The sequence below is a fragment of the Pseudochaenichthys georgianus genome, chromosome 24 (assembly GCF_902827115.2).
Source record: "Pseudochaenichthys georgianus chromosome 24, fPseGeo1.2, whole genome shotgun sequence".
Classification (NCBI taxonomy): domain Eukaryota; kingdom Metazoa; phylum Chordata; class Actinopteri; order Perciformes; family Channichthyidae; genus Pseudochaenichthys; species Pseudochaenichthys georgianus.
Genome location: NC_047526.1, coordinates 1,625,668 through 1,648,692, shown reverse-complemented (window position 1 = coordinate 1,648,692; position 23,025 = coordinate 1,625,668). Strand labels below are relative to the sequence as shown.

Sequence of the window (23,025 nt, the reverse complement as noted above, 5' to 3'; positions counted from 1 at the left end):
TCCTTGGAGTCAACATCTCCAATAAATTAACATGGACCTCAAACACCTCACACCTGGTGAAAAAGGCTCAGCAGAGACTGTTTTTCCTGAGGAAACTAAGACAGGCCAGGCTTCCACAAAAACTGCTGGTAAACTTCTATCGGTCGACCATTGAAAGCACCCTGTCCAGCTGCATAACTGTGTGGTACACCAGCCGCACAGCCGCAGAGCGGAAGGACCTGCAGCGGGTGGTGAAGGCTGCTCAGCGCATCGTTGGGACTGAGCTGCCCAACCTTGATAACATCTACAAAAGTCGACTGCAGAAGAAAGTCAGCAGTATCATCAGAGACATCACACACCCCGGCCACTCACTGTTCGAACCGCTGCCATCCGGCAGACGGTTCAGGTCAATAAAAGCACGCACCAACAGACTGAAGAACAGCTTCTTTCCCAGAGCTGTGGCCTCCATCACTCCCATCCCTGTCCAACCACACAACGCACTATAACATGCACACATACAAACACACTACTTCCCATCAAAGACTGCAGCCTAAAATACCATGTTATTTATTTTTATTTTTATTAAGTATCAACTGATATTTTTTAGTAACTATTTATATTTAAACATTGTAGCTTTATATATTTTAACATTCTGGTAAAGTGCATATGATGACCCTGATTATTATTGCTACTATCTCTGCTTTATCACTGTTTTTATGGATGTGTTCTTATTTATGTTATGTATTGCATTGAGAGATGCCAACTGAATTTCGTTGCACTGATGTGTGATGACAATAAAGATATATTCTATTCTATTCTATTCTTAAGGCTTGGGTTAGCGTGTAGCTAAACACACCGCTTTCATAAATAACACACTTGTTCTGCAATAATGTGTTTTATGTTTCCTGTCATTTTTGTTAGGAAAGGACATGCCTGAAAGACACAACATGTTCTCCTTCTCTGAGGGTCAAGAAGAACATCCAAGAGGAACATTAAAAGCTGATGCTATGAGATTTTAAGACCAGTACAGGACATTCACTAAGAAACTACTTTTATTGTGAAAACACAGTCAGCTGATCGGATGCAGCTATTTCCACATCTTCACTCCATCAGCTGATTATTTCTATTTGCCTCACTTTATGAGCTTCACATCACTTGTGCCTTGTACCGCAGAGTTTGCAACGTCACGAATAAATGGGGCCAATCTTCAGTCAGATGTGAATGTGTAATCTAACATTTTCAGTAAGAATAATGGACAAAAGGAATGCAAATACAATTTATTGAAATGTGAACCAAAAGTTAATCAAACATATTTTAAATAAAAAGCACATATGGACAGAAGGTGTAAACCTATTAAATGTATAAGTAAACACATTTAGTCAAATAACGTGACAGACTAGGCCTGTGCAGTTGGTATCAGCTTTGCCCAGCATGGGCTCCTCCATCAGGCCTGGTCCTCCTCGCAGAGGAAAGACCCTCAGTCCTCTCCAAACCAACAGACAGGACGTCCATCACACGGAGGTTTCTCCCTGAAGTCTCTGCAGCCCTCTGGACACCCCGCTGTCTCAATCCGTCCACACCAGGGTGGGAATTTCACGACGGCCACGACGGCCATGGCCGTCGTTGGCCCGCACTTTGGCCGTGATGCCCTGTTAAAAAAAATGCAATTCACGGCCAAAGTGGCCTTTGTGCCCCTGTCAAAAGTATTTTGACTAGCAATTTAGTTAAATTGTTTCGTTTATCAACGCTACAACATAGCGTTTCGTGAGTCAGTTGTCGTTGTTGGGGGGAAAAGCAAACAGCTGTTTGCTGCTCGCGATGTGCTCCACAGCGCGAGCAGGCTCCCGTGAGCGGGAGGGCGCTCCTTCTTCACTACAGACTATCGCGCCACCTAACCATTCGCCAAAATGTTTTTAATACGAGCGGTAACCGGCCAAGCGCCGTGCAAAAAACAATCTTCAAATAAAAGAAAGTCACCGGAGGAGTTAAAGGAGTGACAGGGAGTTGGCTGCAGTGCCGCGTCCTAAAACCCTTTTATAATCTATCGATTAGATTTATGATTCGAAAATTATAAAAGTAGGGTAGACATGTGGAGATTATCCGGCTGAACAAAACGTGCATTTATCAAACAGGTTTGTTTTCCACAGACCTTATTTCCAGCTATTTTCCAAAACCCTGTGGAGAAATTCCATTGCTTTTTGTGGAGGGAACCAGCAGCTTACTTCCTGGTTTCAGGACGCGTCACTGGCTGCACCTCTCAATATGATGCCAGTATAAACAAGGTCTTCTGTCGGCTCTGTACATCAATGCCGACCTACAAGTAAGTGAAGAGTAGACAATATAAAGGTATTGGCGAAATGTCCCAGCAGTTTAGGAGAATGAAGGATCTAATCTAATCTAATCTATAGCCATTACATGTCTAACTCCTAATGACAGGAAGGCAGAAAGTGCATTATACAAATAATAATACTCATAATAATAGCAGACATTTTTTAACAATGACCACAATATCATTATTTTAATAAATCAAATATGAACAATTGAGGAAAATGAGGAAGAACTGATGATTAAAATGTTGTAGTACAAGTAGTAATGTAGTTAGTGCATACATTACTATTGCAACAAATGTGTTAATTTACTTCATTATTAGTCGATTTTTTTTTTGGTGGACGAATGCTCCGGGCCAGTGGTGACAATGGTGGGGCCAGTGACAATACAATGTTACCCTTACTGTCTACCCCTGACTGACTTATGTGGTTTATGGCTGAACTTAACGTATACGTTTAAGAAACACTATTGCTATTCAGCCGCTTGTAAAACGACTGGTGTTGACGTTAGTGCTACACTTTTCAGTCATGTTGATTGACCAGCGTAATTTAACCAAACAGCCTTTGTGCCCTGTCATGTGGCCTTTGTGCCCTTAAAAGAAATGTGAACGGGAAGGCCAAATGGCCTTGCCCCTAAAATGACGAAATTACAAGCCTGGTCCACTCTGAATATGAGAGGGGGAAAATGAAAATAATAAATGCTTGAGACAATAAGAAACATAAAGTCGACTGTTGAATTGCTCAGTTTTTTTAGATTGTCAATACTATTACTGTATAACTAATATCTCAGGTTAAGAGGCACCTTCAAATAAAGATTGGTCTTTAAATACATGTTGTCTTTTGAATAGTTTGTCTAAAGTCAAGGATCTAGAACGGGTACTTGGTTTTAATGATACAGTCTGGTTATTATGCTGTTTGGAGGAGGCCTCACAGGTAAGAGCACTAACTAGCTACCATCACATGTACCTTAGCTTGACTTAAATGTATTAAACGTATAGTTAAGTGATATCAAAATATAAATAACTAATGTCATGCAAACATATTAATATTTGCTTGATTCCAGTGTTGAATTTAGCACAATTGAGGCTTTGCATATGACGTCACGTTACCCGTGAAGTCAGCGCAACGGCCATACTGGAGTACCAAAACAGACACCGTAATACCTCATACCTGTTCAATGTTTGTTTTTTACCGGACATACAATGGTTAACTTCTGTGCCATTGTTGGCTGCGGCAACAGAGGTGATCGAAACAGGGGGCCGAAGTCATTTTACAGGCTGCCGGCGGTTATTATAACACACCAGGGTGAAGCAACACATGAACTTTTAAAGCGTCGCCAGGAAAAATGGCTCAATAGGACGGGAGGATCTCAAACCATCCAACCACAACTATACTCGTGTTTGTGGGGATCATTTCACGTCAGGTAAGTGTCGGGTTTTACATACAAACATTCAAAATGAACATATAACCCACGTACTAAGACATGCATCTTAACAAGGAAATAGGAATCCTGGAGTCTGTCATCGATCGACATTTCAGATTGTGGAGTATCTACAAAGTAAAGTCATCCCTTGGTCATCTTCACACCAGTCTGTCAATCCCCTGCAGTGCTTCGTTTAACTGTAATTTAAAGTAATTCCTCCCCCTACTGGCCATTTGATTATATGTAAACAGTGAAGGCTGTACAGTCCCTGGCACCTTTTCAGAGGCTTTTGGTTTCCTCAATTATTCGTCATGTTCCAATGTCTTGACACCAGCATTTTAAATATATCTAAAGTCTGACTTGTCCTGTCAAAAGAGGTCAAATGTGTATTAATTAACAGTTCACCCAGGATATAACTGACCTACAAGTGGCACTTTTTGACAAAAATCATCCTGACTGGGCACCGTCTGTCAAATTGGGCCACGAGAACATTACAGCACCTTCCCCTGCTACACATGCCAGTTATAAACGCGCCAGAAAAAGGTCATCCATCGCACTACTTGATCTCTACAGCATGGTATCTGATATACCATCTTCAGAAGAGCCCACACCGGTCCTGGGAGCCACTGGGGAAGAAGAAGGACTGATTGAACCAGAGACTGGCACTGCAACTCAGACTGATGAAGCTTGGGTAAATACATTTTGAAAAAAACAATTGAAACGGGCAAAGTATTATATTTATTACAGGTTTCCAATTTACCCAGTGAAAAACAAGTACATGCTTCTTTAACTGTAAGCTGCAGAGATCACCTCACATAACAGATCGATTAACATTGTGTTCATATTACAGTTTTTTTCAATGCTAAAACACATTTTTTGAAAGCAGGGCTTATTTTCTCAAAACACTAAACACAATTCACAAAACCATACACACAAAGCGCAAAACACCTCATATATACTGCAGACTGAAGCACTGCACCCAGAACTACAGAAACACTCACCTAACCAAGCTGTTGCACCACATGGCACACTTCATTCATAGTACAAGACATTTTGTAAAACCAACTCCACACCATCGTGCTCAAGCACACTGTTTATGGTGTTTGATAGAGAATTCTGCAAATAAAGATTGTTTAAGTCTCCAAAATATGTGCAGAAACACAAATATACTGTTGTTATACTTTTACTTTTCAAAAAGTGGAAAGTTGAATTGCAAATTGGGTGCAGAGCTGAACTTGTGTTTAGAGTTTTGGATATTTGAGCTGAGGTTTTGCTCTTTGAGTGTCAGTTTAAATAATGATGATGTTTGTGTCATTTTAGTGTGCACACCTTGTTTTGATTGTTACACTTACATTACATTGCATTTAGCTGAGGCTTTTATCCAAAGCGACTTACAATAAGTGCGTTCGACCAACAAAATACAAACTTGAAGAAAACAGAATCATAAAGTACATCAGGCTTCATAGAGCAAAAACATTTCAAGTGCTACTCAACTGGCTTTAGGTAAGCCAGCCCTTTATTAGTAAATAAGTGCTTTGTTAATAGTTCTATCGCTCGAAGTGGAGTCGAAAGAGATGAGTTTTCAGTCTGCGCCGGAAGGTGTGTAAGCTATCTGCTGTCCTGATGTCAATGGGAGCTCATTCCACCATCTTGGAGCCAGGATAGCAAACCCACTTGTTTCTGCTGATGGGAACTTGGGTCCCCCTCGCAGCGAGGGTGCAGCGAGCCGTTTGGTTGATGCAGAGCGAAGTGCACGCGCTGGGGTGTACGGTTTAACCATGTCCTGGATGTAGGAAGGGCCAGATCCATTTGCAGCATGGTACGCAAGTACCAGTGTCTTGAAGTGGATTCTAGCAGTTACCGGAAGCCAGTGGAGGGAGCGGAGGAGCGGAGTGGTGTGGGAGGATTTAGGAAGGTTGAAGACCAGACGAGCCGCTGCATTCTGGATGAGCTGCAGAGGTCGGATGGCACATGCAGGTAGACCAGCCAGGAGGGAGTTGCAGTAGTCTAGGCGTGAGATGACGAGAGCCTGGACCAGAACCTGCATGGCTTTCTGGGTCAGCTGGGGACGCATCCTCCTGATGTTGTAAAGCGTGTATCTGCAGCAGCGGGTTGTAGCAGCGATGTTTGCAGTGAAGGACAGGTTGTTATCTAGGGTCACACCCAGATTCCTTGCAGTCTGGGTCGGGGAAACAACAGAGGTGCCGTGCACTTACATGTTCTTTATATAGATTTGATGTAAAAGAAACAAGTTCAATCAAATAAATATATACACTGCCATTCAGATTGATTAGTACTTCTGTTTCTTTTGAGAGCGGACGCCTTTTCCTGGGTAACTGTCTTGGCATCACGTACAGATGTTTCTATGTAGAAAAGGAGAGATGCAACATGGGTACATGTTGATCCCAAACCAGCCTTGCAGTTGCATTTAGCTGTGATGACGGCACCATCCTTCTTCATCAGTACCCACGGACATGTTGGCGGCAGCCCAATACTCTGAGAATGCAATACCTGAAAAATAAAATACAAAAATATTATTGGATTGTTGACTATTTAGAACCACCTTGTCATATGCTAGGTAGCACATAACAGAAGCTGACAACCAAGAATAGGTTCACAACCTTTGTAATTTAAATATATTGCAATATATAATAAAGCTTTATTTATAAAGCCCTTTTCATAAAGCACGGGTAGCTCAAAGTGCTTTACAATCACAAGTTAAAAATAAACCACAAGAAATTCCCCTCAGATCAGATGTTAAGACCTTTACAGGTACATAGCAACAACATATATATACTTATAAAACGGACAAGTCAAATCAAGCAATCTGATTGGCAGGGGCGGATCTACCGGGGTGGCATGGGGTGGCAGCTGCCACCCTAAAACACATCCTTGCCACCCCAGCTGCCACCCCAGTTGGCAGCTTTGTTTTGAAATAAAAGTTGTGGCTCATCGGACATTTATGAGAAAAAATCTCTCATTTCCGAGTGCAAGTGAATGCAGCACAAGACGAGAGCCAGTCTTTGGCGCGAGCTGAAATGTGATTGGCGGCGATTTCATTTTGAACGGGACAGAACAAATAGAGAAGCATTCGGTGAAGTAGACGGAAGGAATGAGGTAAGACTGATCAACTACGTCTCCTGTGAAATAAGTGTAGAACAAAGCTAATGTTTTCAGAACGTTACAGAAAAGAGAGAAGTTAGATATGTCCATTTGAATCATACGTTAATGCTGATATTGAAACGATACAAATCCGGTTGAGTAACGTTATTATCAGTAACTCTTTACTTACTGTACAGTGTGCGTGGAACGTTAGCTAGGTTTTTGTTTAAAAAAATGTCATGAATGAAATATTTTTATATTATCAATCATTTAGCAAGATGTACGACCTGATCAAGGCTAAACGATTCTGCTCTTCAATAATAACTTTGAATCTTATTTCAGGAATCTGTTTGGATTGCAAGCAAAGATTAGGCCACAAGCTGGAGTTTGAAGCACACAGTAAGTGGGAAAACAAGCATTTGCCCATACAGCATTTTAATTTGAACACCATTATTAATAATGATTACTGGTAATATAAAAGAAAACAACGTAATAAATGGACTTTGAATCTTATAGAAATGAAGAGGAAACGTGGCATTGCAAGTTTTTTCTCACCAAAGAGGATAGAAAGTGAGGCTGAGCAACAGCGAAGGGACAAGGTAAATGACCAGGGACATGAGGAGGTGGAAGGAGATGAAGAACAGCAACAGGAAAGTGTCAGTGATGAGATAGAAGGCAAAGATGAACACGGACAGGAGGAGGAAGGAGAACACAACAGAGAAGAAGAGACGGAAGAGGGAGAGCATCACATAGACAAGGTGCAAGAGGGAGAGAGCGAGAGACAACAAGACGGCATGCAGAGCTCAGACAGTGAGGGGGAAAGGAATATTCCTAAGCCCTTGCAACCAACGGCCAGTCGAGTTGGTCCACATGGTATGACAATTGTTAATATAAAGTATAATGCATCTGAATAAGATGCAAAAATCACACAAAAGGACATTTTGCAAAACAGTTTATTTAAGAGACAGGGCAAGCCTCAGTCTAATAAATATATTATTAATTCAAAAAAATGATGTTTGCCTTCCTTAGATAGTTTTGAGTATGAGGAAAAGGGTAGATTGTGAGTATTTTGTGTACAATGTATTTTAGACCTATTATAGCAGCTGAGGTTGAAATTCAAAAATGACCCAAAACAATACACACCCAGGCCAAAATGTTGTGCTGCACGCATTAACACAGCCAGTAGGTTAAACACATATTGAATAAATGACAGCTCCAAGCTGTGTTATAATTAGTTGATTATAATGTGTAATCAGTTGAGCTCTATTACAGTTTGAATATGTTTTACTCCCATTTTCTAGACATATCCAAGTCCAGGTGTGAGGAGCCAGCTCAGCCGACACGGGAGAGTTTCCCAAAGACCCTTCAGGGAGGAGCCAGAAGAAGCTTCAGAACGGACTGGTACAAAACTCATTCATGGCTTGAGTACTCACAGTCCAATGATTCAGCGTATCGTTTCCCCTGTAGACATTTCTCTTTACCTGATGCCCCCAAGACTGTTTTCACCTCAATTGACGGGTATCGTAACTGGAAAAAGGCCACAATGAAAGACAGTGGTTTCTGTTCTCATGTCCGATCTGAAAGCCATGTAAATGCAATGTTTGCATGGGGAGAAAACAAGAAAATGAGTGACAGAAATACCTCAATGATGGGAATAATGGATGAGCAAAATAAGAAACAGGTGATTGAAAATCAAAACCCTCTCTGAAGAACCAGCACCTTACCGTGGTAGAGAGGTTTGTGTGCCCTGATGAACCTGGGGGCTGTGTTGTCTGGAACCTTGTGTTCCTGGTAGGGTCTACCATGGCAAATTGGTCTCAGGCAAGGGGCCAGACTAAGATTGGTTCAAAAGACCTCATGAAAGACGACACAGGAAGTGAGGATACCCGGCCCGGAGGAAGCCCGGGGTCCCCTTCTGGAGCCAGGCCCAGAAGGAGGACTCGTCGGCGAGCGTCTGGTGGCCGGGCTTGCCACGGAGCCCGGCCGGGCCCAGCCCGAAAAGGCAACGTGGGCAACACCTCCGCTTCTCCGTCCCGCGGGCCCACCACCTACGGGAAACATTGATGGGGTCGGGTGCGCTGCCAGAAGGGTGGCAGTGAAAGCGGAGGGTCTCGACGGACCAGACCCGGGTGGCAGAAGCTGGCTTTGGGGACGTGGAACGTCACCTCTCTGGGGGGGAAGGAGCCGGAGCTTGTGCGGGAGGTGGAGCGGTACCAGTTGGATCTGGTTGGGCTCACCTCTACGCACAGCGTCGGCTCTGGAACCTTACTTCTGGATAGGGGTTGGACTCTATTCTTCTCCGGAGTTGCTCAAGGTGTGAGGCGCCGGGTGGGTGTGGGGATACTCACAAGTCCCCGGTTAGGTGCTTCGTTGTTGGAGTTTACCCCAGTGGACGAGAGGGTCGCCTCCCTACGCCTGCGGGTTATGGGGGGGGAAAACTCTGACTGTTGTGTGTGCTTATGCACCCAACAGCAGTTCAGAGTATTCGGCCTTCTTGGAGACCCTGGAAAGAGTCCTGTATGGGGCTCCTGAAGGGGACTCCTTAGTCTTGCTGGGAGACTTCAACGCACATGTGGGCAATGATGGAGACACTTGGAGGGGTGTGATTGGGAGGAACGGCCCCCCTGATCTGAACCGGAGTGGTGGTTTGTTACTGGACTTCTGTGCTAGTCATGGATTGGCCATAACAAACACCATGTTCGAACATAAGGATGCTCATAAGTGTACGTGGTACCAGAGCACCCTAGGCAGAAGGTCCATGATCGATTTCGTTATCGTATCATCGGACCTGAGGCCGTATGTTTTGGACACTCGGGTAAAGAGAGGGGCGGAGTTGTCAACTGATCACCATCTGGTGGTGAGTTGGGTCGAGTGGCGGGGGAAGCCTCTGGATAGACCTGGTAAGCCCAAACGTGTAGTTCGGGTGAACTGGGAACGTCTGGAGGAGGCCCAAGTTCAGGAGGCCTTCAACTCACACCTCCGGCGGAGCTTTTCGGGCATTCCTGTGGAGGTTGGGGACATTGAACCAGAGTGGTCGGTGTTCAAAGCCTCTATTGCCGAAGCCGCGGTGGGGAGCTGTGGTCTCAAGGTCCTAGGTGCCTCAAGGGGCGGTAACCCTCGAACCTCCTGGTGGACACCGGTGGTCAGGGAAGCCGTCCGACTGAAGAAGGAGGCCTTCAGGGATTTGTTATCCCGGGGGACTCCCGAGGCAGTTGCAAGGTACCGACAGGCCCGAAGGGCAGCAGCCTCATCCGTGGCCGAGGCAAAGCAGCGGGTGTGGGAGAAGTTTGGAGAAGACATGGAGAAGGACTTTCGGGCGGCACCAAAGTTGTTCTGGAAAACTGTCCGACACCTCAGGAGGGGGAAGCAGGGAACCATCCAAGCTGTGTACAGTAAGGATGGGACGTTGTTGACCTCAACTGATGGAGTGTTGGGGCGTTGGAAGGAACACTTTGAGGAACTCCTGAACCCGACAACTCCGCCCTCTATGTTAGAGGCAGAGCTGGAGTATGACGGGGGATCAACACCAATCTCCCGGTGGGAGGTCACTGAGGTCGTTAAACAACTCCACAGTGGCAAAGCTCCGGGGGTGGATGAGATCCGCCCGGAAATGCTGAAGGCTCTGGGTGTTGAGGGACTGTCATGGTTGACACGTCTCATCAACGTTGCGTGGAAGTCGGAAACAGTACCGAAGGAGTGGCAGACCGGGGTGGTGGTCCCCCTTTTCAAAAAGGGGGATCAGAGGGTGTGTGCCAATTACAGAGGCATCACACTACTCAGCCTCCCCGGGAAAGTTTACTCCAAGGTACTTGAAAGGAGGGTCAGGCCGATTGTCGAACCTCAGATTGAGGAGGAACAATGCGGATTCCGTCCTGGTCGTGGAACGACGGATCAGCTTTTTACTCTCGCAAGGATCCTGGAGGGGGCCTGGGAGTACGCTTATCCGGTCTACATGTGTTTTGTAGACTTGGAGAAGGCGTATGACCGGGTTCCCAGGGAGTTACTATGGGAGGTGCTGCGGGAGTATGGGGTGAGGGGGTCTCTACTCAGGGCCATCCAATCTCTGTACTCCCAAAGCGAGAGCTGTGTCCGGGTCCTCGGCAGTAAGTCGGACCCATTTCCGGTGAGGGTTGGCCTCCGCCAGGGCTGCGCTTTGTCACCAATCCTGTTTGTAATATACATGGATCGGATTTCGAGGCGTAGTCGTGGGGGGGGGGGGGTCTGCAGTTCGGTGGAGTAAGGATTGCACCACTGCTTTTTGCAGATGATGTGGTTCTGATGGCTTCATCGGTCTGCGACCTTCAGCACTCACTGGATCGGTTCGCAACCGAGTGTGAAGCGGCTGGGATGAGGATCAGCACCTCCAAATCTGAGGCCATGGTTCTCAGCAGGAAACCGATGGACTGTCCACTCCAAGTAGGGAATGAGTCCTTACCCCAAGTGAAGGAGTTCAAGTATCTCGGGGTCTTGTTCTCGAGTGAGGGAACAATGGAGCGTGAGATGGGCCGGAGAATCGGAGCAGCGGGAGCGGTACTGCAGTCGCTTTACCGCACCGTTGTGACGAAAAGGGAGCTGAGCCAGAAGGCAAAGCTCTCTGTCTACCGGGCCATTTTCGTTCCTACCCTCACCTATGGTCATGAAGGATGGGTCATGACCGAAAGAACGAGATCGCGGATACAAGCGGCCGAGATGGGTTTCCTCCGCCGGGTGGCTGGTGTCTCCCTTAGAGATAAGGTGAGAAGTTCGGTCATCAGGGAGGGACTCGGAGTTGAGCCGCTCCTCCTTCGCGTCGAAAGAAGCCAGTTGAGGTGGTTCGGGCACCTAGTTAGGATGCCACCTGGGCGCCTCCCTAGGGAGGTGTTCCAGGCACGTCCAGCTGGGAAGAGACCAAGGGGTAGACCTAGGACCAGGTGGAGGGATTATATCTCTTCGCTGGCCTGGGAGCGCCTTGGGATCCCCCAGTCAGAGCTGGTTGATGTCGCCAGGGAAAAGAAAGTTTGGGGCTCTCTGCTGGAACTGCTACCCCCGCGACCCGACCACGGATAAGCGGGAGAAGATGGATGGATGGATGGAAAATCAAAACTACATTAAAACACTAGCTGAGATTCTGATTCTAACTGCCACAGAAAACACAGCCCAGCGGGGTCACAGGGAGAATCCTGACTCAGAAAAAAAGGTGTTTTTTTAGCTATGTTAGATTTGCTGGGAAACCATGATCCTATGATTAAAAAAAGACTTAAAACGCAAGCTAAAAATGCAACATACACCAGTAAAACTATCCAAAACTGGATAGTATCCAATACTGGAATGTTTGGCTGCAATGGTTAAGGAAGAAATAATTCAAGAGGTTAAAAAGAGCAGGCAGTTTTCAGTTATTGTAGACGAAACTAAAGATCTTCAGAAAAAAGAGCAAATTTCATTTGTTCTGAGATACTATTACAATGGTGTTGTTCACGGGAGCTGTCTGGAGTTTGACGTGGCAGAAGGCCTGGATGCTGCTGCGTTAAGTGGTAAGATTATTTGTTTTCTTGAGAAACATGGGCTGGAGTATAAAGAAAACCTTGTCGGTCAGGGCTACGATGGCGCTGCAGTGATGAGCGGGGCACATGCTGGTGTTCAAGCGAAAATAAAAGAAGTAGCCAAAAATGCTTTCTATGTGCATTGCAGTGCACACTGCCTAAACTTATTCATAGTAGACTGTCAAAAGTGTAACAGATGCGGGAAACTTCTTCTCATTGATGGAACGATTGTATGTGTTCATATCTGGGTCTTGTACACAACAAATGGCTGGAAGTGCAGCGGGAGATGTTTGACGGTGCACCAAGGGAACTCCAAAGGCTTAGTGATACACGTTGGGCCTGCAGACATGTAGCATGTTGCAATGTTATGGATAGGTTACCTGCAATAGTACAGCTGCTTGAAGAGATTTCCTCTGAGAACCATCCACATAGAGCTGTTGAAGCCAGGGGGATATTGGTTCAGATTTATCTGAATTTTGTTGGATGCCTTGTACTGTTCCGAAAGGTCTTGAGTGACTCTAAATTGTTGTCAGATATGCTCCAGTCCAAAACATTGGACTTGGCTAAGGCCGTGGAACTAGTTGAAGCACTTAAAGAGACACTGGTACAATATCGCAGTGAAGCCTCCTTTGATGAAGTGTGGAGTGAAGCACTTGTTTTGTGTGAAAGAAGTAGCATTGAAACAACTCAGCAAAAGCCAAAGAGGTCAAGACAGACAACAAGGACCCTTCAAGATAGTGTCACCCCTTCCACTTTGGGACAGCATGTAGTTCCAGATGGCAAACACTCTTTTTGCGTCAATGTGTACTATCCAGTTATGGATAACATGATTGGAGAAATAGAAAGACGCTTTTCTCACACAAATTGCAACATAATGCAAGGTGTCCAGGCACTAAATCCATCAAGTGCTACTTTTTTGAGTGAGGAGGCTGTTCTTTTATTGGCTAATGCCTATAATTCTAATATTGAGGATCTTAAACACGAATTACATCAGACGAGGAGAGTACTAGAAAGAAAGAAGAAGGAAAAGGGGAGTCCTACCACTCTGATGGAGTTTGCTCAATTTTTGGACCCATACCAGGATGTTTTTTATGAGTTGTCCAGATTGTGTAAAATAGCAATAGTTTTACCGGTGATCAGTGCATCCTGTGAAAGAAGTTGTTCAACTCTTAGGATCATTAAGAGTTATTTGAGGTCTACAATGACAGAAAAGAGACTGTCAAGTTTGGCTGTACTCAGCATTGAATCCAAACGCAGTAAAGCTTTGGATCTCAATAAGTTTGTGAGGCGTTTTGCTGAACAACATGGAAATCGCCGCATTCAGCTGTTATAGACAACTTGATGCTCTGCTCACGAATGACTCGATGAGCATAGAAAACTGTTAACGTGATAAACTTGTAAACTTGTAAACTTGTGGAAATGTGTACATTTGTCCTCAGTTGTTAAATATATATATATATTCTTTACTCAAGCTCACAAAGGGATGTCATGTTATTATTGTACCACTGTGAGGCAATAAATGTTGTTATTCTAAGTTAGCTCGGCTGAGCGAAAGGATGCACCTGCAGTGCAGAGTAAAATAAACCATGCCTAAGGACTTAACAGTTCATCGTCTCTGTCTCAACTATTTCTCTCCGAGTGCAACGTATGAGGAAGCTGCCATCCTTAACCTCTTTGTGGGGGTCTAACATTGATTGATATGACTGCGATTAAATCAGCATATACTTCTGCCACCCCTCAAAATCTCCTGCCACCCTCTTGCCACCCCATGAATATTTTTCTAGATCCGCCCCTGCTGATTGGTTCTTAGCCGTGATATACTGAGCGTATACCACGGGTAGAATTGTAAGTTACTTTTCACAACAAGTCAGTATCCCTCCACGTCTGAGAAAAACAGTATACCGTTGGGCTGAAAAGCAAACTGCCTGTAGTTGCTTTTCATACTGGAACAAGAAAGCAGCGGAGAAGTAACGGGGCAGAAACCCTCCTTTTTACGCAGCGGTCCAGACATAGACATCAAACGGCAAAACATATTCAGTGTGCAGTTCCTTTGGCATTAGGGCAGGGATATCTAGATACTTTCCAAGGTTTGACATCATGAATTGTGCTACTTTTAAAGCAAGCAACGATGTTTTCAAATCTGTAATCAAAGAGGTCCGCAAAAACACTATCGGCCAATCAGATTGCTTGATTTGACTTGGTCAGTTTTATAAATATATTTACATTTCTTCCGTTACGAAACAAACTTACAAAGCATAAGATGGAAACATTTAAGATTAACTTCGACCTCCAGGGGGGTCTTACTATGGAGGAGTGGATTGAGGAGTGCCTATCTCCAGAAAAACAGCACCTAAACGACGACATGCAGAGCTACGTGAAGAGCAGGTAGACCAACTGGAAAAGTGTCACCATTCAAAATCTTTCTGATGCGGGTCTTGAAACAAAGCAGAGAAATGATGACCGTTGGTGGCCACAGGTGCGAAAGCTCTCTCCAGAGCTACTGGAAGCCGAATCTCGGGGACCGGAGAAAGTGGAGCAATATTCTCACCATGCCAAGCAACAGCCTATGGTCACTACATGGTCACCTTTGCATAACTCAAAATATCAAAACAAAACACATATTTCGTCTACACGTGTTTCTTGTCAACACTCAATGGAGTAATCTATGGGATTAGTTTTGTATCATAAAGATAAAGCAACACTTTCTCAGAATAAAGCAAAACTATGAGTTTAAAAGAGAAAAAAACCGAGTCAAGCAAAATAAAATAAATTTCAAAAATAAAACTATAAGTTGCAAACAAATCATTTGTGTAATCATGTAAACTATAAGTCTTTTTTCTTTGTTTTAACACAGGTTTTTGTTTGCAGTTCTTGTTTCTTCTTTCTCAATGATCAGACTTTTGCTCTTGATGCAGCTCTTCTCGTTTGCTCTCCCTCGTTTTTTGTTTGCGATTCTGACACAAACGTCCCAGGTGGGCGGGACTTTCAAGGGTTGCGACTTCCCCATTGGCTACTCGGTTTTTGAGTGACAGCCCACTACACCACAGATCATACAGTGCAACTCCTGCAGCAAACTCCGGAGTCCACTTGGCCACAAATTCTACAATATAAAAGTGGCAGATTTGCTTTATGAAACAGAGCAGACCGGCTGCATACCAACACAATTAGGAACATGCTCACATCTCACTATGTTGGTCTGAAGAGCTGAAGCATTCATACACAATGGATACAAACTGTGTTGTCTCATATATCCTGTGAGAACATGATACACATTTAGCATTAAAAACTCTACATACTATTCCTGAGGAAGATATGAATAATCAACAGATTTGAATGGAATCTAATATTTTCATGTAGAAAAAAGACAAAAGAGTGATTATACAAATTACATTTATTGAAATTTGAACCGGAAGATGAAGTCTCAAAGAATGTTTTAAATAAAAGGACATAAAACAAAAAGGTGGATAATAATAACATCTATTACATGTACAGTTTGGATTCTCCACACATAGCATTGTGTGTTCCTTCCAAACAACTCAGCTTTGGTTTCATCTGTCCACAGAACATGTTGCCAGTCGTGCTGTGGAACATCCAGGTGCTCTTTTGCAAACTTCAAACCAAGCGGCAAACTCTGGGGAAGAGCCGGGAAGCCAATACGGAAGTGCCACACACTGCAGTTCATATATTGGCCGATAGGCGATGGCTGCAGAAAGGAGCAATTTCCATAGACCCCCATGTTAAAATGCCCAACTTTACAGCGGAAAAAAACATGTTTCTCTCCCTGGCTCCATACATTTTATTATCGATATAGTTAGATTCCACCTTCATGATTATGGATCTGTGAGTGAATTGTTTTCTAACGCGACCCTTTTATTTATATTAGGTCTTAAAGTTTGTGCATACATTAGGGCGTGGTCACTTTGATTGACAGATATGTGCCTCACTGTCAGCTAACAGCAACTTGTCCACTCTGCTAGGCTACAACCATAGAGGCTACAACGTTAGTTAGTCATAGTACTGTACTTGACCCTTTAGCCGTGTTCGTGGTGATATACCAGACAATTAAGATGTCGTGCTGTGCGCTTGAATGTACTAACAGAACTTCCAAGAAGTCTACTCACAGCTTTTTTCGGTGAGTAAAATGATAATATTATACATGTTAACCCCGTTAGCAGGTATTTGTGTGCTTGTTAGCTTAGCTTGTTATGTAGCTAGCTAAGGACGTAACCCTTTATGCATGTGTATATATATATATACAGTTTAGTTTATGATTCAGCCTTGGGTAAGACTTTTATAGTCTATGGCTATGACGCCCATAATGCTAAATGGGAGCAAATGTTAAAAGGGGACCCAATTATCCCAGTGGTGGCCGCCGGAGTCCGCCGCCGAAGCTAACCGGAGCCGTAGCTAGCCCTTTGCGGCTCCGTTAGCTTCGGCCAGCGGCGGAGCCCGGCGTTATAACTGGAGATCAAGGAATGCAGCGAAACGCGGACTTGGTTCGCCTGCAGCCCGCTATAGTATTAGCTAAAGAAATGATGTTGAACAAGGCTTATTAAGCTGAACATCGCCACAATTGTTCTGCTATGTATCGGTACTTATTTTATTTTATTAACGTGTGAATGACAAGCATTAAGAATAACAACAAATAGCTATTTATCTTGCATATTATCTCGTTTGATTATGAATGTAACGTTTATATAGTGGAACTACACTGTTTTATCAAAACCAAAGTGCCACGCAGTAACTTGGTAGGCCCATGCATGTATTTCAGCAGGAAATGTGCAACCTAGATTACATTTACCAACACAGACTATATAGAAATATTTGTAAAAGTTGTTCATGCGTTACTAAGTGAATATGGCATTAACCCTCCTGTTGTCTTTGGGTCGGTTTTCATGTATTTTTGAATAAAGGTTTCCTTTCGGTGATCCAGACAGGCTGGACCAGTGGGTGCTGCACATCCGGAGGAATACATGGACCCCCAACGTTTCTTCTCGCCTGTGCAGTGCACACTTTGAGAGTCATCCCTTCAGCACGGACTCATGGGTACAGATCCTTTTTTAAAAACAAAATAACTTGGTTCCATTTGTGAGTGTAAATTGTTGTTACTAATTAAATACATGTTATACATTATACAATGCTAAATAATTGTTATGGCACAGCTTGCACATCAGTGATGAGTAATGTTCTTTTTATTAAAGGCCAAATTAAGATTTTGCCAGTTAAGTAAAGAAAAATAGAAATCGATTTGTTTGCAAACCATCACATTTCTCTTCAATTTATGCAAAGACTCTTTATCATAGATAGAGAATTGCCATTTCCCCCACATACTCTATGTTAAAAACAGATGAATTATATTACCTTTTTTTTACATTATTTTAATAGCAACATTCATTCATCTGTTGTCATCTTATAACTTATTTATCTTAACAGCTATCACTGTAAAAAAAAAATGATTTAATTTAATTTTACTATACAATATTTATCTTTACATTCTGTTCTTGCATGTCTTATTATATTTACGTGTATATAGATTTCTGCCTGCACTAATTTATTATTCTTAATTTAATTTTGAATTTATTTTATTGTTTTATGTCTTATATAACTGTTGCATTGTTGGAGGAGCTCGGGACAGATGATTTTCATTGCCATTCCCACACTGTAGCCTATGTGCTATGACATAAATCCTTTGAATCTGAATCTTGGAAACACGTAATTGTTGAATGGATTAACTGCATAGTTAACATGTTGGCCCTCTATTGTCTTTTATAATGCACTCTTACATTTAAAACAACATTATTCAAAAGAAAGTTGAATATCTACAGACCTCAAAAAGTTATTTTATGTGTTTTTGTTTATTATTTTTATTAGGGAAGGAGATGCCTGAAAAACACTGCAGTGCCCACCATTTTCTATTTCACCAATGGCAAAGAACAACAGCCTGGAAGGAAAAGCAGGTGAGTAACAATGACGAGGTAAGTGACACTCCTAGTTCGACTGTTAATAGCAATGAGGAGGTTGCAGATGTCGACCATGGTAGTGGTGAAAACAGTCTTGCTGCTGATCAGAGCAATATCATTATGATACAAGGCACGCCTGAAGAAGCCTTTGTTGTTCCACATGTGGAGCGTAATGACATTCCAACAGTCAATGCTTGTGAGGAGGGTGTTGGTTTGGGCAGCAGCAGCCAACAAACAAAACAAATTGGAAAACAGACAGACTCCGCCTCTGTTCACTCTTACACTTGGGCTTTAAACTAAGACGGGTCATACTGAATAGTTTGTGCACACATTTCTAACATGTGATCTTTCTTTCATGTAGGACGCTTGAGGGAAGTTGCAACGCCTCGGCCAATGGGATGTCTTCTCCACGTGAAAGAGATTGAAAGCATAATTTATAACTTGAGACCATTTTCCAAAAGGTATGACTTGTATTGGCTTAGATAGTAATGGATTACATCGAACACGAATCAAGATCGTATAGAAAAAAAAGGAAAGTGTAATCCTTAGTTACATAGGAAGAGATGTAATCGGATTAGTTTTACTTTTTTTAATAATAGGGAAACTCAGGATTACAATCTTATTCAAAACCTAAAAAGAGCAGATAGTGCTTGTAAAATGATCAAAGTGTATCTCGTCTCTGAAGCCGTACTGTTCTGGAGGATAACACTTTCATTGTGAATCTGTACCTACTGCCTGAATCTGCTTTATGTATTATATTATACATTTAAGTAAAAAAATCATATTCATATTTCTTCTCTCCTGTTTATTTGCATTACATTTGAAGTAATCCAAAAGAAAAAGAAAGTTATCAGGTTACATTACTTTTATATCTTGATACTCACATGAAGTTACTGGTTGTGTTTTTGGCAAGTAGCCCTCCCAAGCCTGTGCATAAGTTATATCATTTTAATTACTGATACAGTTGTTGCACATCTTTAATTTATTTTGTAGTGTACTTAAAGGGATAGTGGAAATTGAACCCGAAATAGTTTCGTTTTAACTTATATACAAGCATAATTACGTACCAAAACAATCACACCTGATTAAAAAAATATAATAATTGCCTTACGCATGTTAGAAGCACTTTATTGCAGCTTCCCCGAACTTTTTTAGAAACGAAATGATCGAGTCAGCCAAACCGGAAGTGAGGAAAACTCAGGAAGACGAAACAATAACAAACCATGGCGTCTATGCAGAATGAACGTGGAAGGGCAAATATACCAGACAAAGAAGAAGGATTGTACGAGGTATCCAGTGATGATAGCGAGTCAGAAACATCCTCTCGGCTTTCCTGCGAAAATGTAGTTTTAGGAACTGAATCTGAATCCGGTTCAGTAAGCGACGATGGTGAGAATATTGAGCCAGACGATGGACCATTACGTCCTTATTTGTTCGAGCCCGAGGTGATGGAGTTAGTTCACGGCATGGGCAATGGCGAGGATGACCAGGACCAGGTGCCAGATGATGCACCCCTACGCACAAATAATCTTGACTGGTAGGTCCCTAAGCATAGCTCACGCTAGGCGCTATATTATATATTGCAAAAGTTGGCATGCATGCACTGTAGGCCTATGGCTATGCCCGAGGATGACTGCATGTAGGGTACATTTCATAACATACCAGGGTCAGGTTCACATAAATTATCTTGTCACATTTATTATTGTATATGTAACAGCCTTATGGGCATTAATTACATGAATACATTTAAATGAATTGTATACTAGCATGATATACAGCTAGAGCCAATCGGTCTTTTGACGTAGTATGGTCCTAATCCTAGGCTAGCCAGGCTGCCTGTCAAGTGTAGGCTGTACTCACAGTACTGTTAGTCTATCATGTCTATATGATGACTGTAGTGTACACATTCGACACTGTGTACCGGATTATCGGATGACGAGGCCTCCGGTCGCCTAATCGACAGGCAATAAATGGCGTTGTACACAATGGTACAGGCTAATGATTCATTAAATCAGCCAGAAAACATAATAAAATACTCGTGCCTCGTCCAATGTTTGTGCCCGTCTTCCTTTGTTTTCGTCATCACCCGAAGATTACCGAAGTATTTCGTTTCATTGAGAGGGCGTGGTCGGGAGCAGTAAAATTGAAAATAAAATGAAACTAGGCCCATGAAATTAAAAAAATGGTTTATTATGCTTATTTTTAATAAAAATACATAAGTTAAACCCAAAATTCGCGGATTTCCACTATCCCTTTAAGTCATACAATGATTCGAAACCTTTACTTTTCATAAAATGCAAGATGTAACTTTCAATGTGGCTTGTGTATTTATCACATTTTCAATGTAAATAGATCTGATTAAATAAAGAGTAAAAGCACAATCTTAAATGTTGACAGTTATCATTTGCCTATGCTTATTGTTAATGTAGTGGTGTTATGAACAAAATGTTGTCCTAAAGGAAATTAAGATGTTTTTTATTTGTTGACAAAAGATTTAAAGTAGATGCTCACAACATGTGGGAACATTTATAGAGAAAAAATGTTCTAGTGTAAAACAAATATTTATCTGCATACTGAACAATTTAGAAACTCTCTAAAAGGTATTATCTTCTGTGACGGTACGACCCTGTGGGGATTGTGGGTATTGCACTTCATAATTACAGTCTATGGTATGCTTATGACATTGATGCCAACATACATGGGACTAGGGGAGACCTTCCTGTTGTTTGCATTGTCACTGATAAATGACAGTGTAGTATTCATTGTCAAGATGTTGTGTTTTTAAACTTGGGACTCTTTTCAGACTGCTCCGGCTTGGGAAAAGATTTGAGCCTTAATGTGTAATGTTTTCTGTATTGTATGGTAAGCTTATCCTTTCATTTGATAGTCCCATTTGGATTGGATAGCTAACATTTTCAGTAAGCAGTAGACAAAAGAAGTGAAAATATGAATGTAATTTATTTTCAATATTTACATAAATACATAATTATTTTAACAAATAAAATAACAAAAAACATCATAACAAATACAAAATAAAAGGTTTGACAGACAGCCATGCCCAGCATGGGGCTGGAGAGCTACAGAGTCCATTGGGGGAAGAGGGGGGGGTGGGATGTGGGGAAGAGGAAGAGCAGCCATGTTAACAGTGTTATGGCTACAGATGTTATATCTAACTCAACATTAGCCATGACAGTCTGGGCTTAGCAAGGGCCTTAGAATACATACTCTAAAGGCCAAATCCAAAAACAGTGATACTGACATTTTAGCAGTTCACAGTCTTTGGGGGTGGTCTTTCAGGCAATTGGCTAGTGACTTTACAAAAAATATCATTTCCCCTAGGGGTGAAATGAACTCTCTCGCAAAAACAGCCCAGGACTGTCATGTCTAATGTTGGAGTGGTCAACAATGGCACCATTTAGGCTATGAACAAAAGTAGCCATAACACTGTTAACAAACTTCCGGGCCTTGTCCATTTTGACAGGATTTGCACCAGCCCTCCACCGGCGCCTCTGGTTCATCTGGGAGAGCATGATCTTCATGCCAGGGTGCCGATGGTGAAGCTGGTGCAGGTCCTCCTTCATCTGGTTCAGCAACTGAACACTGGGCACATCCCCCAAGTCATTGCCGCCACAGTGGATGAGGAGGACATCCGGGACTGCTCTTCCTCGCAGGGAGTAGGAAAAGAAAGGGAGGACACCTCTCCAGCGCAGTCCATCCCAACCGAACCAGCACACCCTCAGGTCGAGGCCAAGGTTGCTGCCGATGGTCTCTGTAGCTCTCTGGGCTCCATGCCGGACATAGCTGTCTCCGATTATCCATACAGTCACTATGGGAGGAAAATAAATGAGAGCAACAAATGCTTCAGATCATGAGGAATATCAAATCAATTATAAAGGGTTTCTCATTTTGTTCCTTTGACAATAACATGCAAAATAACTATGAAATCACACCTGTATGGTTAAAAGTAACAAGAGAGCAAAACCTCAAAAAACAGATTAACAGCACACAGTTTATATATATATATATATTTATATACTGTGTGCTGTTTATCTACAATTGTGCACACATGTATATGTATAGTATGTTTGTGTGTAATGTCAACCATCTGAAGTCATGTAAAGTAAGCCAGGACCATCAACTTACAGGTTGTGCAGTTTGGCGTGGAGGAGGTTGCCATCTTCTTTTTTCTTAATGCTGAAAGAAATAAAAATGGTTTAATCAATATAAAAGCACCTTTATTTTTCTACAGTGATATTTCATTAATCACATTTAATTCACGCAACACTGGCCATATCTCTGCTAGTTTACAAAGTTTAGTTACAAATGACATTTATATTTTAAAAACGGTGAAGCACTTAAAAAACAATTGTATAGTGTAGGTTCAAGAACATTTAAATCAAAAGAACAAGTTTTGTAAAGTTACAGGGTTACCTTCAGAATATGCCGGGAACGAGGAGCAGTGACCTCAAGCTGGGTTGTTAGCTTAATACTGAATAGAGCATGTTAGCTTAGCTTCTTAGCCTGAGCTAGGTCTGGAACGTCACGCTCGGTGGCAGCAGGTCCCGCCCTGTCCCGCCTCAGCACCGCCTCTTTGCCCTTATTTGGAGCAGGCGGGAGAAGGCGGGAGTTAGACTCTGACGTCGCTGTCGAGCCGTTAGTGGCCGACTCCGCCTACTAAGGGCTTCACGGCAACTCTGCAGAATCCTATGGGTGAC

At 42.8% G+C, this 23,025-nt stretch overlaps 2 long non-coding RNA genes across 2 annotated transcripts; one reads left to right on the top strand and one right to left on the bottom strand.

The window, feature by feature from the left end:
* Positions 1 to 16,763: 16,763 nt before the first annotated feature.
* Positions 16,764 to 18,256, top strand: LOC139433136 (uncharacterized). The gene is made up of 3 exons (XR_011642716.1): positions 16,764 to 16,941; positions 17,264 to 17,396; positions 18,222 to 18,256. It is a non-coding gene; the product is annotated as an uncharacterized lncRNA (long non-coding RNA).
* A 3,802-nt stretch (positions 18,257 to 22,058) lies between these two features.
* On the bottom strand, positions 22,059 to 22,788 carry LOC139433034 (uncharacterized). Its single transcript, XR_011642600.1, has 3 exons — positions 22,742 to 22,788; positions 22,454 to 22,504; positions 22,059 to 22,136 (listed from the first exon to the last, which is right to left on the bottom strand). It is a non-coding gene; the product is annotated as an uncharacterized lncRNA (long non-coding RNA).
* Between the last annotated feature and the right edge of the window lie 237 nt (positions 22,789 to 23,025).